Source organism: Sander lucioperca, chromosome 24, assembly GCF_008315115.2.
Source record: "Sander lucioperca isolate FBNREF2018 chromosome 24, SLUC_FBN_1.2, whole genome shotgun sequence".
Classification (NCBI taxonomy): Eukaryota; Metazoa; Chordata; class Actinopteri; order Perciformes; family Percidae; genus Sander; species Sander lucioperca.
In genome coordinates, this window is record NC_050196.1 from 6,143,432 (window position 1) to 6,163,529 (window position 20,098).

General features: G+C 40.9%; 1 protein-coding gene across 3 annotated transcripts in view; it reads left to right on the top strand.

The window, feature by feature from the left end:
- Nucleotides 1-6,462: 6,462 nt before the first annotated feature.
- Nucleotides 6,463-20,098, top strand: part of filip1l (filamin A interacting protein 1-like) — an 89,760-nt gene continuing 76,124 nt past the window's right edge. The window contains exon 1 of one of the 3 annotated variants that reach the window (XM_031291827.2): nt 6,463-6,724. The gene's annotated coding sequence lies outside the window, so the exon portion shown is untranslated. The remainder of the gene's footprint in view (nt 6,725-20,098) is intronic. The other 2 variants (XM_031291830.2, XM_031291832.2) reach the window with 2 other exon arrangements.

A 20,098-nucleotide genomic window follows, 5' to 3' on the forward strand; every position in this document is an offset into this window, starting at 1 on the left:
AAGCAGTGGTTCCCAACCACTTGGGGCTTATGACCCATTGCTAATAAAACATTTGTCTTGTTGTGATCCATTACTGGTTGTATATATGTCTACCTGATCTTTTTCTTTAATTTACATTTTAAACCCTGGAGAGGTAAAATCATGTAGTAAATTGACTGACCCCAGGTAGGTAAACACTTGTTTAGATAACGATGTACCTCGCTGACTTTCAAAACTCCTTACTGTGTGATAAGAATGATGAGAAGTATGATTCACAAAACCAATTTTGGTGGACTCTTGCTGTGATTTTCCACGTCAAAAATAGGAAACAAAGGCCAAATATTTTAGCAAAAAAAAAGAAAAGAAATTGGGCATCTGGTAAGGATGCCCGATGGGCGCCTCCCTAGGGAGGTGTTCCAGGCACGTCCAGCTGGGAGGAGGCCTCGGGGAAGACCCAGGACTATGGTGGTGGGATAATATCTCTACCCTGGCCTGGGAACGCTTTGGGATCCCCCAGTCGGAGCTGGTTAATGTGGCTCGGGACCCCGGATAAGCGGACGAAGATGGATGGAGGCCAAATACAGAGAAATAACGGCAACAAAATGCATGTACTGTATTAATTCAATTTTCAATTCAATTTCATTTATAGTATCAAATCATAACAAGAGTTACCTCAAGACATTTTACAGATAGAGAAGGGCTAGACCACACTCTATAATTTATAAAGACCTAAAAAATTTCCGCAAGCATTTGGTGCAACAGAAAGAAAAACTTCCTTTTAGGCAGAAACCTCGCACAGACCCAGGCTCTTTGTGGGCGGCATCTGTAGCTGCCGGTTTGGACACAGACACTGATACAGATATAAAGACATAGAGAATATGATTCATAATCATTATAGCAGTTGGAATGATGAACAGTGGCAGTTACAGTAACAAAAAAGACAGTGACTAGAAATAATAGTTCCGGGTGTAGTGGGGCGATGCAGGGCGTAGCAGGGCATAGGGCATAGCAGGGCGTAGCAGAGTGTTGCGAGGCGAAGTAGGGCACAGCGGGGCGTCGAGCAAGACCACGGCTATAGCTGCAACCATGATTTAGGTGCCACCCCAATCCAAGGAAAACTGTGAGGCGAGAAAACATAAGGACTCCGGGGAATAAGCTCCCCGGAGCTAAGTTAGTAACAAGCATTTCTGGGACATGAATGCACGCAGATGGAATGAGAAAGGAGATCAGTGTGTCAAAGGAAGTCCCCCGGCTATCTAGACCTATAGCAGCATAACTATGAGCTGGTCCAAGGCAAACCTGAGCCAGCCCTATATAGTTTGGTAGATGAATCAGATGACTATGAAGAGAAGCAGAGAAGAGGAGGGGTGCCGTGTCCTCAGCACACATCTCCTTAGCAGATTGAGTTGCCTGGTTGTCTTCGCCTGCTAAGGAACATTTTGCAATATGACCAAAAGCTCCAGAACAACTGCTCGTGATCGTTTCCAAGGTCAAAAATGAACTTTACATCTCAACTATATTATTTTTCTTTGGATCCATTTTGGAACACACTTTTTACTAAATTCATAGATATTGATCCAGGGTAATGTACTTTCTAACTTTGATTTATTTTAGTTTATTGTGTATATTCATGGCACTTATCTACTTTGTATTCCTACCTACCTCTCTGGTCTCTTACAATCAATTTCCAATTTTCTTTAAATAAAAAAACCTCAAAGTAAACAAACTGCATGACTTAATATGGTAGTGAATGAATAGAATGAGAGTAAAGTAACAGGACACCCACAAATGTGCACATACACGTTTTCCAAATCATAAACACACGCACCCACTCACAACCATCTGCAAGTGATGAGAGATGGCTAGTTGGAAACCCCTGGGCCTGCACTTTCTGTCGTGCCACTCTTAGAGCTGTCAATGAGGTTAATTTTGTGATGTTTGTGATTAGTGACAAGTGTAAAGTTACTGCATGCCTTAGTCCAGCCTGGGACTTACATTGTGAAATGTCTGGACTTGATAATAATGTGTGATAAAGCTACTTATTTAATTTCCCTTCTCACCAACAAATGTTCCCGCACAGATTTTACTACATATAAAGCCTCTACTCAGGTTTGTTTATGTGCTTTTACTTGTATGTTTGACTACATTAGGGACCGTTCGGTATTTATGGAATGGACCACCGGAGGAAAATAGGGGAGGGTCATGTGTTTTTATTCTTTGTTGAGGGGAGGGTCACCCAACATTTTTTAGTCTAGGGGGAGGAGGGGGAGGGGGTGGGGGTCACCCAACTTTTGTATTTATGAAAACAGCAAAATTTGAAAGTGGCTTGTTTGATGCATATTTTTTTATGTAGCTCTTAGTCTTGGCCCTCCTTCACTACAAGATGGGTCTGACCCATGAGTTTGCTGGGGGGGGGGGAGCACTACTCCCTGGTGGCTGAAACGGGTAATTGCATTGTTTAAAAAAATGAGTGGAATAATTACATCTGGCATGACCAGATATTTTATAAATATCTTAAATAACACAAAACAATTAAATGTTGGTAGGTAATACATCATATTTCATATACTGCTTTAGTAAAGAAAATATTACCTGGCTGACGATGGGAGCAGCAGGACGCAAAAAAAAAAAAAAAAATACTGTTGCACGAGTCTGGACATCTTGCCGTGCCAACCTTGCAATAAAGGTTTCCTAAATGCCATGTATAGAAATGTGAAGTCAGCTTACTAATTGATTGCGGGTTTTGTGTAGATTTGGATTTTTATACGTTTATTCTACTTTGTTTAAACGGCGAAGTGGAGAGGCCTCGTTCACCTGTTTGGGGCTGGTTAGTGAATGTGACGCTCGTATCGGCCTTGCTGGATACACCGTGAACGTTTTTGTGGATCTACTGATCGCTGTGGATTACTTTTTTTTCGTGTCATTGTTATACGGCAAAATACAGATCTTTTTTCTCAACGTGTCTTAACGTTTTATGGTGTGACTGCACTTCGTTTCTGCTTTGGAGAGGTATCTCAACAGACTGGAGGTCGAACACTGATTGGTCACTGTTACATTTTAGTTGAATTTAAGTGTCGGGGCATTCCGCCACCGTCTGTTTATTGCGTTCCAAGACAGCCGTGCTGCGATTGGATTTCATAAGGGCGAACTGTTAAATTGTTACTTATTATGTAATTTAAAATTTGCTTTAAAAATAAACATATATGTTTTGGAATATAATGTTCAGCTTCGGCAGCTATTTACCTATGTGCTAAAATAACCAATGAGCAATGAGGAAGCCTAGTGACAAGTCCATAGCAACCAGTGTTGAATTTGTTATTTCCCAGCGTCCTTTGCTGAATGGTCTCAATGTTTTATTGTTTTATTTCATGTGAATACTAGTTTACTAGAGGAGTAACTTAGTATTTGAAGTATTGCAGTAATACAGGAAGTGTGCATTTAGTTTCCATGCTTATTGTGTTTCCACAACAGTGTTAGTGAGTAAATCTACTGAAATGGCCACCACACCATAACAGAGGAGTGTGATGTGTAAGATGAGAAAGCAGAGGTTACGACATGTATGTCATGGCTGTAAAAAAATCAAATAGCATCTGTATGTCTTTGCAAGTTGCAAACTAGCACATAAGGGGAGGGTCATACCTCTTTTTGAAATTATTTTGGAGGGTCATAGAAAAATTATTACTGGCAAGGGGGGTTAAGTCTTCTTAGCCTAAAAGTCCCAAAACTCCTCCGGTGGCCCCTTAAATAAATAACGAACACTCCATTATATATGAAATTTCACCACACATGCATGTAGTCTAATCGCATAGGGAGTACGTACTTACATTACTTCATGTAGCTTTTAAAATGCTACATGAAAAAGCTATAGTGTGTAGTTTCTGCCGCCCCCCATGAGGAATTCTAAGTAATGACAACAAAACTGTCGCACGTCCACATGATACAAGCTTTCCGTGACCGCACCCCCTCCCCACCCCCCCACCTTACATTGTAGCTTGTTTCGCTGCTGCCAACTGCAGCAATCTTATAGGAGAGCTAGGAGAACAATTAGTCTATTATATAATTGAAATGATAAATTCTGTCATTTTCTTGGCAAAAATCCCAAAGGTTTGCTGGTTCCAACTTCTTACACGGGAGGATTTGATGCTTTTCTTTGTCATGACAGTTTAATCTCTTGTGCTGGGAAAAACGTACTCACGCCAACAATTCTCTCTGTCACACACACCCACGCACGCACATACACATACACACACACACACACACACACACACACACACACACACACACACACACACACACACACACACACACACATACACCCACGCACGCACATACACACACACACACACACACACACACACACACAAATAAAGGTGAAAGAAAAGATAGTTGACCCAGAGATTTACGGCAGTGTGTCAAGGAGAGGAACCACTGACAGCTGGAGGACTCCGGTTGAGTCTTGACGCAATTCAGGTCACGCACATGCACACACACACACACACACACACACACACACACACACACACACACATTTTCACATATCCATAGGTCAATCCTTATTTGGTTACCTTGGTCTGATATTTTTCTTGTCCAGAAAAAACATTGAATAGAAAGCCCATAATTCTATTATGGCTCTGACTTCTGCTGAAATAAAGACACTGCCTGTGACTCAACCGTCTATTACCCTCAGACTGCATCACAAAGTAACCCAGTTTTTAAACCAGTGCAGCGGTCTGCACTAACATAAGGGGTACCTATTTTTGGTGCAACCCCACCCCATTCCAAGGTGAAAAAATGACTCCACCGATTTTACACATCAAATACTGCTTACCTGTCTTGGGGAGTACTACTACTGCATATGTGAGTTGTAAATATAAAGCCTTTTGTGGCTCCAGAGGGAGCTGCGCAAAATCTGATAAATTGCCTAAAGTGATGTCACTTGAGTCAGCATCGGCTGGGACTGAAGACTACAGCCTTTAACATTAAAAACATCTGATTGTGTAGATTTAAAAAGAAGTGAGCCACTCTTCATCTCTGCTTAAGGCTAGCACCTCAAGGCTTCACTGCCACTGCTACTAGCATAACACACCCAAATGTCCAACCAAACTGTTGGTGTTCGAGTTGCATTGTGGGTAATGTAAGCACCAGGGTTTGACAATGAAGAATGCATGGAAAAAAACAGACAATGTCTCTGGTTCCTTTTTGTTTTAAAGGGGAACTATTATATAGCATTTTCAGGTTCATACTTATATTTTGTGATTCTACTAGAATGTGTTTAAATGCTTTAATTTTCAAAAAACACTTTATTTTTCTCATACTGCCCATGGCTGCTGCTCCTGTATTCACCCTCTGTATGAGACGCTCTGTTGGAGCGCCTGTCTCTTTAAGCCCCCCTCCATAAAAGCCCAGTCTGCTCTGATTGGCCAGGGTGTTTCTGCAACTCTGAGTCTCCTGGAATCTCCGCTCAGCTGGAGCTACTGCAACAGAATTTATAGCAGGACTTTGTACCGTGAAAAATCACCAATAAAGGCTTCTAAACCAAATACTACACAGCCGGACATGTCCCAGCAGTAATGTGACCCGAAATTGGGGGGAAATGACCAACATTGGCCACCAAGATAACAGCTATCTGGCGTTAGCATGCAGCTACTTAATATTTAGCTGTTGGCTAACGTTAGATTGTAGTGAAATGAAGCAGCACTTTCTACTGAAACCGGAGCGTTCAGAACAGTTGGAAATCTGAACGTTCACAGGGATTTCTCTAAGATAAGTTTACCTCATTATTTGACATATATCATGATATATAATATTTGACATTATAACATTGTAGATATGATAGAAAATACGGAAAACACATAATATGTCCACTTTAAACTGTCGAATCTAGTACTTTTTTAATATCACAAAGTGTTCAATGACTAGGAACATGGCCAGGATGCATCCTTTATACAGTACATGATACATTAGTTTTTCAGAAACAATATATTATGTGACTTATCATATTTTATCTAAACAGTGCGAGCAGTCTGACTGCAGGGTAAAACCAATGCATAACATCACAGTTTAGGTGCCATTTGTTCTTTCATTTTCCTACCAACAACTGAATTCTTTTTTTTTTTTTTTAATTCCTGTCTAAATATTGCCCCTGCCAACCCCCTCGTTCTTTCTTTCCTTGGGGGACAGTCACATCCACAGACTCCCGAGGGCTAAGTCTTCTATCAAGGGCCATATGGTATTGTCAGAGCTCTGTGTGTGCTTGCATCCGAGTGTGTCTTGGTGTGTGTGTTGGAGAAGGAGGGCAGCCGTGGCTCAAGGTGTCAGAAGGGAGGGGTGGTTTAAATTTAACTGCAACAGGGCTGATATCTGCATGGCAGGTTGCGTCTCTCCCTCTCTGCTCTCTGCTCTCTTTCTCACTCACACACACACACACACACACACACACACACACACACACACACACACACACACACACACACACACACTTACACACGCACACACACACAGTCTGTCTTTACAGTCCCCAGCCACACACACAGCAGCTCCCTCAAGCTGTCAGGACACGCTCTTCTTCCTCCTCTTCTTTTCTCCCACCTCATCAGACCACCTGGATTGTACGAGAGGCCAGCTGAGGACGCTTCGGAGGAGAGAAAACCATCGGGAAGGAGAGCAGAGCAAACACTGAGGATAACGTTTTCTGTGGCACTGCAGAGGCACAACAGCACAAAGGGCTGAAGCTTCGCTGCAAGAGGTAAGACTGGAGCTGGGCTTTGACAGGCTGTGTGTGTCAGGGGATGTGTGTGTGTGTACATGCTCAAACCCTAAAAGCCATTATTCATCCCTTTCATTTCATCCCTTTCATGTTGAAGGCAAATGCGAAAAAGGTTGAATCTCTGTGTATTAAGGGTTAGTCAGCATTTTGGAGTATCACCTGAAAAAAAAAAGAATACTTAAAAATGTAAAGTGATATGTGCAATATATTTAGAATATTTCGTATAAACTGTTGATTAGTCTGGCATTATACACGATTCAAATATTCTATTAATTACAAAAGCATTACATTAAAAACTTTTCTGGATTATATGATGTTCTGGTTTTCTGGAAAGATACAGCCCATAGTGCAGTTCGCTGCAAACAATATCTTAAAAAGTACAGACGCACTGAAATGTCTAATTTGAGTGGATTTGCAGAACAATCAGTGAGCGGGATGTAATCTGCGTTGTGGCAGCTTTTCTGCAAGGTTTTGCTAATTAGACAGAAACAGAGATTAGACGCCAGAAGAGAGAGACTACAGAGGCTCTGGGGGTCAAAGGGAATGTCTGTTGATCATATTTTAATCTAACTGGATTTAATTTTCTCTAATTGGGTTGAATTTATTTGGCCAGGAGACAACAGATCTAAACTACAAAGTTTATTCGCACACAGCGCTGTGTATTGTTGCTTAAAAAGATGCATTTGAGCTCAAAGTCATACTTGTGTTTTGCAGACTTACAATAAATCACCCATGCGTTTCAATAGAATTTGCTGACGAGGGCAAACATGATATGGCCCTGGCGGCGGTAACACACCCCGTGGTCAATCTGCCCACCACATCAAAGCTGCGGTGATAATTCATCCGCTCCTGTGCAGTGATACTGTCTTGAGAGGACGCTGGTGTTGCACGACGGGTAGTATTGGTTGCGGCCAGGGAATTTCCAAAAGGGCAGCGTGTCCATGAAAATCCGCAGCAGTGTCATACAGTTCCTACTGGCAGGGAGGACGGCTGAGGGAGGAGGTCAAGTTACCAGGCCTGCAGTCGTGCCTCAGTTTGGAAACGTACTCAGTGGAGTGGGAGAGAGGGAGAGACAACAGTAAAATGGCAGGCCAATAAAGCATTTTCACTTGAGTTTAATTGTGAAACTCGGACCCAGACGTTATTATTTCCCACAAATGCCAAAGTTATTATCACATGCTCAGACGGGACGTCCTGCACTGACATCGGTAGTTTGATGATGCGTTGGTATGTGGTGGTCAGCATAGTAAAAGAGAGATGCTACCAAGTAAAAAGGATTAGCATGGCTCTCACCGAGCATGCATTAAGGTTTGCAGTTACTCACAGGTTATGAATAAATTAAGCCTACAGCTGCATTTATTGTTACATTAAGGAATGATAGCTGCTTTTCTCTGTATTGCAATCAACATCTTTTGGTTTTGGGCTGTATAAGCAATTTAAAGATGTAACATAACCAATTCCCCCCTTGTGTCCTGACATTTAATTGACTACAATGAACATAAAATGAATCAACAGGTGTTGAAGCATTACTCCAAGACTCCCACAAACCTCCCTCCTGTGAGTAAATATTTGGGCTGACAGAAGGACAACCCAGCACGCTTCAGATGCAGCTTTAAAAGGCTTGTGTTTGGCATGTGACTAGAAGTGACAGGTTAATCTGTTTAAGGAGGTACCATAGGAGACGGAGAGCCACGGCCTTCTGGTGCTGGTAATCTGTCGTAAGCCAACAAGATGGTGGCTGACCAACAGATTGATCAGCAAGTTTAGGGTAAACAGATTGTGTAAGAATTCTTCTACACGTCTATGGTCATACCAATGCTTGTTAAACATGTTGGGAATGCCCTTTCATTCATAATGTTTGACCTCTTTTTGCACTTTGAACATCATTCAAATATGACAATTGTGATATCACTATCACGTGTCACATTTACCTTTGGCTGTATTTGTATGCTGCATTACAGCAAAAATCTTGATAATATTTTGACTTTTCTGCAGCAGAACAACTTGCTGCAAACTTCTTTTCTTCCAGGGTGATTGACAGTTTGGGTGTAATGGGGCAGAGACACACATTAAGGCACCTTGAGCTTCACCAGCTGTAGGAGGGATTAGAAGGCCTGGCTCTGAGGCTTTATTGGAGGTGTTTGATTCATCAATGCGGAGAGCTTGGTGGTGTGTGCCACACTACGTCGAGTGTGTGTCTGAATGAATCAAAGCAAATTTCTCCTTGATTAGCCCTTAAGAAAACAGATCAAACATGCTTTTTCATCCTCCTGGAGTTTAACCACGTTTCAAGTTGTTCTAGTGAGTAAATCACAGTGAAATCATTACAACAAAAAACTGCATTTTAAGGGGAAAGTTGCTAAAGTGCCATGGTTAGCAATGCTAAACCTCTGTCCTGATTGACAGGTCGGCATGTAGCCAGGCCTTAAAGCATCCTTTGCTTTATCGTCAATTTAAAAATAAATGGGACCATCATTTAAAAAAAATGAACATCATGCAGACAAAGACGTGAAAGTAGTGAGTGTGGCCATAAACTCATTATGAAAGGGTTTATTGAGGTAATAAAGTTTATATTGAGGTAAATCAAGTGAGAAGTAGGGTCATTTTTGCATTAACTTCTATAGAAACGGACTTCTTTTTGCAACCAGTGGAATCGCCCCCTGCTGGAAAATAGATAGAATGCAGGTTTAAGGCACTTCCGCATTGGCTTCCCTTTTCAGGCCCGAAAGCTTTGTCCATTATTTCTACAGTCTATTGTTCGAAGAGCTTTCCCACAGTTTATTGTTCTCATATTCACATCATATCTTGACATAGCACCCAGACACATGTTCCACAAAACAGATAACAGTGGCTTGATATGAGGAGGCGGTTGGCATGAAGTTCATGGGTCGTAACATGTCATTCTGCGGTGGCTCCTTGAGCAGGATACTAAAGCTCTCTGCTAATGGTGTGCCAAGAGAAAATACTGCTTCTCCAAAAGAATAAATAAAGTGTCACATTACATTTTTGGATCAGGGTGTCATGAGACTTGGCTCAGGGTAATCAGAATTCCAGAGCTGTCTGTCCTTTAGTCGATGAGATCAGTTGTTGAGGTGAGCTGTGACTAGAGTAATCAATTGTATCGTATTTTATTTATGCATTTACAGAATGGACTGGCTCATTTCCATTCACCTATCATCAAAAAAAAAAATTATATATATATATATATATATATATATATATATATATATATGTAAATACTGTGTACAATAGATGGGAAAATAATTTAAGGACACGTAGCAAAGACTGAGTTTTGCCTGCGTTACGACTTAAAATTACTTATCATTCGTACATTTATAACACATACTCTGATACGTTTTTAAAAAGATATACAGTTAACTTACATCATTTGTTGACAAATACTTATACCATAAACCATATTAACTGTATATTTATTTAATGCTAATATATAATTGTATTAGTTGCTGTTGTCAGGCCAACTAGGTTTAAGCTGTATATCAAAGCTTCATTCCTAGTACTGTCTTCATATCTAGACATCTATTGTTGCAATTTAGAATTTAATGCAGTGATGTGTTGCTGTTGACTGGCTCAAAGAGTCTGCGTTGTGTCATAATGCATATAAATAATGTATGGAGAAATTAAAGGGGCCCAGTGGAGTGTTCTTGTAAACAAACAAAAGATATGTTTACATTCAGTGTATACCTGAGGTCTAAAAAAAATTGTTGAATCAATTTCCTTATAAAACTACAAATAAATGTTGAGTGTTGAAGTGGGGTCGACCGAAGAAGAGTGTTAATTGAGGGACACATGGCGTTTGGCTGTGGGACCAGTGACTTGTTTCATCCTGATGATCCTGTTTCTCTTACAAAATACCAACTGCTTACAGCTCTTGAAAAAGAGCACTATATATACCGAAGAGAAACGCGCAATGTTGTCCCACATTAGTCTCTTGCTATGTCTATGTCAGCTTGACTCGCAGCCTTCTGCTGTCAAGTGAAGTGAAAATAAGTCAGCTGAGATCAGTTTGTCCATTGGGATGGACTTTTAAAGATCACCTGGAAAGTGCTTTCGCAGAACCTGTTCCCATGAGAGCAAGTGAAGACTGGACTGAGGCTGGGGGACATACAACTATAAAAAGGGAAAGGTCTGTATTAGTAAGAATGCGTTTCAGTCATTTAGTCACTTTGTTTTAAATGTAGAACAGGTTATTATTTCCTGAATATTTGCGAGCAGTTATTTCATTTTTAAAGAGCCAAACATTCTGTGTCAGCTCAAAGCGTCGTCAGGATGTTCTACGGTTATATATAATTTGGTAAAACACCCTGTGGATAGCCATTCCAGTATCTTTATGTTGCATTTTATTGCTGACACCTCATTCCCCAGGTGCATTACTACAGACACAGCTTGACACAAGGTGCATAAATAATTCACGTACATATCTTTAAGCCGTTTGCTGCAGCAGATACAGTCACCGCTCATATCTGTGTAAAAGTGAGTTACGCTTGTGCTGCATCAGTATTAGGAATGGGTGGCTGTCTGAGCTGCATTAAAAACTATCTGCATGGGATGAAAGCTGGAGGCTCACATTTTATGCGTGGAAAATGCAACATGGTGAAATCCAAAAGGAGAATTTTTGGTCAGGTCTGAGTCAAATCTTTAGAGAAGTTGTTCTTCTGAAATCAAACGTTAAACACATTCATACAGCAGATGATGGTCACATTCTGTCTGCATTTACTATTTTCACTCCCCATGCATCATGTTGTGACAAGAAAAACAAAACAGGAAGGAGAGCCAGCGAGAGAAGAACAAATAAAGACTTTGTGCCTCCTCTCGTGAGCCGGTTCTGCGTCACAAATAAAAAGGAGATGGTAGAATCAGCAACAATGAAGAGTCCCTATTTCCTATTTTGTTCTTGAACAAACAATGTTCTACATCGAAGTGGCTTGGCCATTTTTGTGGCAACCACCCACAGATGTTCGTCATGCACATTGCTCAGATTTGCCAGTGTGTCACTACCTTTACTTTATTTAGTGCCAATGTTCTCTGTTAAATATACAACAAGGGCCCACTGAAGTCAGCTGTTTGACATGGCCAATGCTTTCCATGATGCAGCAGAAATTTTCAGGGCCATGTGCACAATACAGTCCTCAGCTGCTGTTGGCTGCTCTGCACATCAGACAGATTACCATGTGTAGAGTCTACTCTTTTGAGGAAAAGATGTGTATTACCTATTTATTCTGTTTCCCTCCATATTAGAACAGTAAGGCCTGGTGTGCTAGTCTGGGGTCAGAGGTCACAATTTGCTAGTCTTTGCAGAACTGGAATAGAAACCAAATGTTGCAGTTTTAAGCAGCAGATTACACTTAGCTTAGCTTAGCACAACAAGGGAAAACAGCCTGGCTCTGTCAATGGTAACAAAATCCACCTACAAACACCTCTAAAGCTCACTAATTAACACGTTGTTGTTTACTGGGGGGTCATGTGCCAGTCTAATTCTTGGAGAGAGCTAGGTTAGCTGTTTCCCCTTGTTTCCAGTCTTTATGCTAAGCTAAGCTAAGCTAACCGGCTGCTGGCTATAGCCTTATATTTACAGTACCAGACAGATGTAAGTGTTGTATCAGTCTTCCCACCTAACTGCAAGACAGCAAATGTTTTAAAATGTGAAACTGTTCCTTTAATTAAAGTATCAACAGGTAGCATGTTGTAGTCACCTTCTGAGCACACTAAATTATGTTAGTAACTACGGATTTAACACTACAAATTTGCTAAAATTGCATCCTAGCAAAGAGTAGCTTGTTCTCCATGGGTGCAGCTTAGCTGAGCTTGCTTTGTAGCCATACATGATGTTAACCAACTCCTTACAGTAGGCCTAGTCTGTATCATGGCAACCTCAATGTGAACCAGCTCACATCTCGCTGCTATTTCTGCATTGTAATCCCACTATCTTTGGTTGTGAAATTCTTGGCATATGTAACATGATTGGATAAAGCGACGCAAGTGACAGCCTGACTCTAAATATGAGCTCCTCTTTGAGCTAAGCTCCCATTGTTGCCCCTCTCTGTGTTTACTGTTGCTATAGAAATGGACCCAGCTGAGATGAGAGGGCTTGGCATGGCGCTGTGATATTGCGTGCCTTTTGCATTTGTTAAATGGCAGGGTCAATTATCAGGCTATTTTCTGCTGACCCACTAACATTTTCCCTGCTCCCTTTTATTTAAGAGACATGTTGAGAGCAAAAGGAACAGAGGAGGGAAGGACAGGAGTGTTACAGTGGTGCACCCCGTGGCAGTTGATTTATCTTCAGCCCGGACAACACTGGACAGATTTGGGAAACGTCTTAAATGGGAGTGATTTGTACAGAGTGGGACTGTGTTTGGCAGGAGTGCTGCTAGAAGGAGGCCCAGCAGCATATATTGTGTCGGTGAGGGTAAAGGAGGGTGCATTAAACCCATCTGCCAAGATGACTCATAAGCAGTTCAGGGGGCCAAAGCCAAAATAGTGCTTCAGAGATTTGGTGTCCAAGTTGTGAAGGATGAACTGTGGCTTTGGGCAGCTCATCCTGATAGTGGTGTGTTTTTAACTCAAAACAATCTTGCATCCTCTTGAAAGCTGTTTACATCTTTCTACCTAAAGAGAGACATTTGCGCACAAGATGTTGCACACGTACATGCTGTTCAACATAATCTAGATACAAGAACTAACGCTACTGTGTGCAAAAAACAAGATCCAAAATACAGTATATTCATTCTGAAGGAGCTGACTTGAAGGACAAAATCTCAGCACAGAATGTACAATTGAAGTACACAGATTTTTTGAACAAGAAAACATGACTCAGCTTACTTTTGCTGCTTGGAAGCAGACCAGCATCTGAATATTAACAAAGCTAGAGAAAGAGCCAGATAATTGCATTGTTATTCTCTATTTTCACGTTGGGGGGTTACCTTGGGACAAATTCTGTCTCTTGTGGTATAATGCGATGCACCAGGCCAATAGTAGTTTTGTCATTGGTCTTATTTAGGGGTTTGACTTCCTATTCCTCCCTGTTTTGGTCAGTTTGGTCAGTGGGTTATGCTTTATACTAATTAGGAGCCAAACCACAATCACCTGTTACATGTTACAACATGACATGTCTCTAAGACTGATCTTAAAGTGGCTATTGTAACTTTCAGTTTGGTGTTGATTCTAGAGGCCGCTGTGGACAAAAGCGGTAGTGTTTTTACCACACCTGCTGTCGTAAAGGTCTTTTCATTACGGTGCTGTATTGCCCACTGTATAGTACTGCGTTAGCGTTTTTGGGAGGTCATATAGTCACGATGAATATTTTGCTCAACCAGAAAATCATTCATTTACAATAGGAGAATAAGTAACGTGCATCATTTCAAGTGTTACATACAGTAACTTAGCTTGGATGTCCAACGCGGTTTCACGGCAGTTCGTGAAATGATCATGTTTTTTTATCTATTGATTCGTGTACAAGGACATGTTTATGTCGTTTTTTTCGTGGTGGTCAGCACGTAATGGGAAACATCTATACGTAGGTTGGGTTTAGGAAAAGAACAACGGGGAATGGAAACGTCACACGCGGGAGACGGCCGCTGTCTCTGGGGGACGTGCGACAACAACGGGACGGTTGGGTTTATGAAAAGAACAACGGGGTAATGAAATGCCACATACGGGACATGATCCCCAGTCTCCGGGGTGAAAGTCCTGTGTTAATTGACCCATCCACCACCGCAACCAACCTCCCTGCGCGGATTTTCGGCATTTCATACTACTCGCTACCGTAGTCGTGCTGTGATCACAAAAGATGCTTCCCATTGAAATACATTAGTTTAAATAATGTGCTGACCACCACAAAAAAAACGACATGAACGTGTCCGTGTACACAAATCAATAGTTTAAATAATGTGACCATTTCACAAACTGCCGTGAGACTGGGTTGGGATGTCTCGTGAGCTAAACCGGGTATCACCGTCACTGTGTCACAAGTCACAGCATTAAGAGTTTATTGTAGCAACCAACGTGAAAACTTAGATTAATATTGCGCATTTCATGAAACCCACGGACGCTTTACACAAGTAACATTACAGGGGGACAAGGGAAAAGAAAATAGTAGGCCAACACTAACACAGACCAAAAGGAAAACCTCCGCGCTAAATGGAAGGCGGACGTAATTTAATGTTAAATGGAATTTAATGATTTAACCACATTGCGCATTGTAAAGTTATTTTATGAATGAAATAAACATATTACATACCTGAATTCGGGGTGGGTTTTGAATCATTTACAATTCCGTAATTGTCTCCATCTGTTGAAAACCCGACTGAATGTGACTCACGTTATCGCCTCGTCTTTCCCGTTCCCTTTTAACTTTTATTTGTTCTTGGTTTAATTTCCTTCTTTCTTTTGATGGTCCTGCCCCAGTACTAGTCATAACTACAGCAGATAACTTCTAAAATAACATTAAAATACAATTAGGCCTATATTAAGAAATCTCCTGCTTCTTTTTACCTGGCTCCGCTGGCATACGCTAACACAGGCTTTTTCAGTGTTACAAAGAAATCTGTGACCCATCAGAATGTGTTACTATAGCGCTGTAGTATATAAAAATAGCGTTCTTTTCACTGTTAGTCTCGTTTGCTGGTCATTTAAGACCATTGTATAAAAAAAGCTTTAGAAACATTAAAAAGTTACATCAAAAAATCCTTTTCTTCTTCTTCAGTTATAGCACTGTGCGCTGACCCGAAGAAGCAGAAAATTGGAGCTGCAATTATTGAGAAATCACAGACGTTTAAGCTCCGAATGGGATTTAAATCACTGACCATCACAGATAATAAGGAAATCACCATACATCCCCTCGAGACATTCATTTGCTGCTAGATAATGAGATCTTGAGCCCCCATAATAGCGTGCCAACACGATGCTTTAGGACATTTTAGATGCACAAACTCCAATAATTGTTCATTATAAGCAACCTGTTTGTTTGTAAATTCGATACAGTCCACCTAATTGAACTGCTGATGTGCATTATCCTGGAGACAATGGCCCTCAATAGCACGCAACTATAAAGTCGATGCTCTAACTACAGCTTAGACATTTGGCTTGTAAATAGCCCAAAGTGTGACTCATCGCATATCTTATTAAGGAGGTTGCTGGGCAACTGGGGTGGGGGCATGCCTGCAGGGACAACAAGATGGAAAGAAGCATATCTAAGCCTACATTTAATTAAAACAAATTTAAGTATTTTTTGATGTGTTTAATACAGACATCGCATCGGCTCCCTGGATAAAGACATTTAATATTAAAGTGACTATATGTAACTTTTTAATGTTTCTCTAACTGTGTAATTTTTCATCTAATCATCATAAATGGCCTGTAACAGCACACAAAACTAACAGTGAAAATAACGCTATTTTTATATGGTTTTTGTTAATGCCTTTGCCAGGGTCCGATTTTTCCCACAATGACACAGAATGATTTACATCAGGTAGAATGGCTCTACAGTAACACATTCTGATGGGTCACAGATTTCTTTGTAACACCGGAAAAGCCTATGGGGTAAAAGGTAAAAGGAGTTGTCTTTATATAGGCCTAATCGTATTTTAATTTTATTTCAGAAGTTATCTGATGTATACTGGGACAGGGCCATCACAGAAAAAAAGGAAATTAAACGAAGAACAACTAAAAGCTAAAAGGGAGAGAGACAGACAACGGGCGAGTTAATCTCAGTCAGGTTTTCAACAGATGGAGACAATTACGGGATTGTAAATGATTCAACCGACCCTGAATTGGCCCTCAGGTATGTAATATGCCTATTTCATTCATAAACTAACTTTACCATGCACAATATGGTTGTATGTCAGTAGCCTATATTAAATTACATTCCCCTAACATTTAGCGCCCATTTTTTTTTTTCTTTTTAGTCCGTGTTTGTGTTGGCCTTCCCTTGTCCCCTGTACTTGTGTAAAGCGTCCGTGGGTTTTATGAAACACGCTATATTAATCTAAGTTATTTTTATGTTGGTTTGTTACAACAAACTCATAATGCTTTGGCTCGTGACACAGTTACAGTGAAAACGTTACACGGTTTAGCTCACGATATATCCAGGCTAAGTTACCGTATGCAACAATGCATCTGTAATGTATTCTCTTATTGTAAATGAATGATTTTCTGCCAGAGCAAAACATTCATCGCAACTGTATGACCTCCTGGTAACGCTAACTCGGTAAACAGTGGGCAATAAAGCACCGTAAAAGGTAAAAACACTACCACTTTTGTCCAAAGCGGCCGCTAGAATCAACACAAACTGAAAGTAACAAATAATAATAAGTTATAAAAGTTTATTTGACATAGCACCTTTTGCAGACAAAGTCACAAAGTGCTTCACATGATAAAATTATTAAACTAAGACCCAAAGAGTAAAATGAGCAAGCAAAAAATAAATAAAATACCAATGGAAATAATGAGCAAGCAAAAAATAAATAAAATACCAATGGAAATAAAAGATTAAAAGACTTAAAGACCTAAAGTTACAAACATGAGACAAAAGTGAGTTTAAACAAGTGAGTCTTCAGCTGCTTTTTAAAAGCATCAACAAAGACTGCAGAACGTAAGACCATAGGAAGGGCGTTGCACAGAGTCAGAGCCACCACTTCAAAGGAACGGTCACCTTTAGTTTTTAAACGAGTGCGTGGGACCACCAGTAATCCTTGGTCAGAAGACCTGAGTGACCTGTTAGTAATGTAAAGAGTCTGACACACCAACCCGATTATCGTCCGTCGGACAGTCTGGCGAGGTCGGTGACTCGAGTCTGTTCTGTGTGTTCCGTGCCATCGTCAGTCGGAGGAGCTGTCAGCATCCATTTTGGCCGATTTGACTTGTTGAATCTGTTCCGTTCAGCGAGTAATGACAACAACGATCATTCTTGACTACTATCAACACATCTCTGATGAAACAATGACTGACAACAGCGTGCTCTGTTGTTTACTAGGAGATGTTCCATCATTTCCGGTTTTCATTTTTTGGGCGACAATACAGATTAGCGCTACCTGCTGTTATGGAGACATATTATGTCTTGCACACGGGCAGAACGTACGGTAACGATCGGCGTCGCTTCGGTGTGTTCTGAGGCACTTTTTTGACCTCGGGGAGCCTACTGATCAGTCCGACTGCCTTTTCTGCTGACGGTCAGCTGTCGGGTTGGTGTGTCAGAGCCTTAAGGATGGAGCAGGTCAGCGATATAAACAGGTGCCTGACCACACAAGGCTCTATATGTCAGAACAAGAACTTTAAAATGGATCCTGAACTTGATAGGAAGCCACTGTAACGAGGATAACATGGGACTGATGTGCGACGTCCTGCTGGATCTGGTCAACAGCCTTGCAGCAGCATTGTGGACTAGTGGTGGGAGAAAAAAATCGATACAGCATAGTATCATGATATTTTTTGTGGCAATACTGTATCGATACACAGACACCAAGTATTGATCTATTATTATATTTGTGTTGGTCAGTTTGTCTGCTTGACAATTCCATTTTGCAGCAATAAAATTGAATTGAGACAAACAAACAGATACATTTATGTTTTTAGATAAAACAAAGTTTTCCTTTTGGAGACATAATTTGAAATTGGGAAAATTTTGAAGTTGGAAAAAGGTAATACATTGCAATATATCGCAGAATTATGCAATATGTTTAAAATTGCAATAATATCGTATCGTGACATAAGTATCGTGATGATGTATCGTGAGGCCTCTGGTGATTCCCACCCCTATTCTGGACCAATTGACGGTCCTGGGATGACTTGCTGAGGCAGGTGAAAAGGGAGTTGCAGTAATCAAGCCGGGATAATATAAAACCACAAATGAACATCTCAAGCTCCGATTGCGGAAGAACAGCTCTAAGGTTTGGCAATGTTTCTCAATTGAAAGAAACATGTACGGGTCAGTGATTTGGTATGTTGACCAAAATATAGCCATTTTAGGGAATCTATAGCTGTGTCCATATTCTCTCACAATGTAATGCATCTTACATCTTACTGCTTTAAAAAAAAACAGCTTCAGTAACATCTCAGAGTAAAACAAACTATAAGATTATTTGTCTTAAGAGTGAAGCGAACAGTGTCAACAAGCAGCTGATCTTCCTGTAACCACTGGAACATACAGCTGCAGCACTGACTTTTAGCCACAGATCCACTTAATCTTCCTTAGACGTAAATGTCTTTATGGCTAAAGGTGCGGAGGAGACTCAGCCATCCACGCTTACTCAGGTTTTCTCTGAACACTGTGCTCACTTACTGCTGTTAAAGTGACAGTGCTGAATTCTCTTTAAACGCTTCATTTTGGAATATAGGACAAATCTGCAGTATCTCAATACCAGCCTACTGTACTTTGTGATTTAGGCTGATAGGTGGAAAGTAGCTTTATCACTTGATACATGAAACCTTGGCCACTGAAGGACAAATGCAGCAGACTACAGTACAGGTCCTTAGCAGGATGTGGTCCAACACCAACCAGGCAATGTCCCAGCTCTTGCCTTCGCCTCGCTTCTATACTGTGCAGGGGATTGGATGGCCTCTAATTTTAGCCTGGGGTTTGTCGGCCACTGGACATATTGGATTACAGGCAAAATGGAAGGGGACACAACACTCATTAGTTGGGGAGATAATAAGGAATATCAAAATATCTCTGCTTCATTTGTGACTTGATATTTTATGTCCCTAGAGTCAGAGTATGTGCAGCCACTGATGGTGATTATTTGAACTCAACTCACGCACATAAACAAAGGGTAGGGAAATAAACTGGTCAAAACCACAAATGTCAGCCTGCTGGTGGCACTAGAGGAAAAGTCAGAGGTTAACCAAAGTAAGTTGGCTTCATCCTCTGGAAATCCTGAATAGCTGTAAAAAATGTTTTAATAAAAAAGGCATGGTAATCCATCCAAAAGTTGTTGAGATGTTTCAGTCTGGACCAAAGTGGTGGACTGACCGAGATCGCCATCGTATGCTGGCTGACGTGATAATTATGAATGTTACCTGCTATTTTATGATGCATGTTCTGCGTGCATTGTTATACACTTTTCCATTTGAGAAGTGTGTTATCATTGTAACATGGATTCTGGGATTCTGTAGAACTTAAACGTTTACATTCAATACAATATGGATACAGAGCAGAGGTGACAGTAACGGCATGATAATCTAAAGAATTACACACTTTGAGTCAATACATGAATCAATGATAACTTGACCGACATTTCCGACTGAATCTTCCAACAAGAGGCAGTATGTGTGTGGCAGCATGTGGACCATCTGATGGATGCTTTGACCCTGTAATCCTCCACTGTCAAGCCTCTGTCA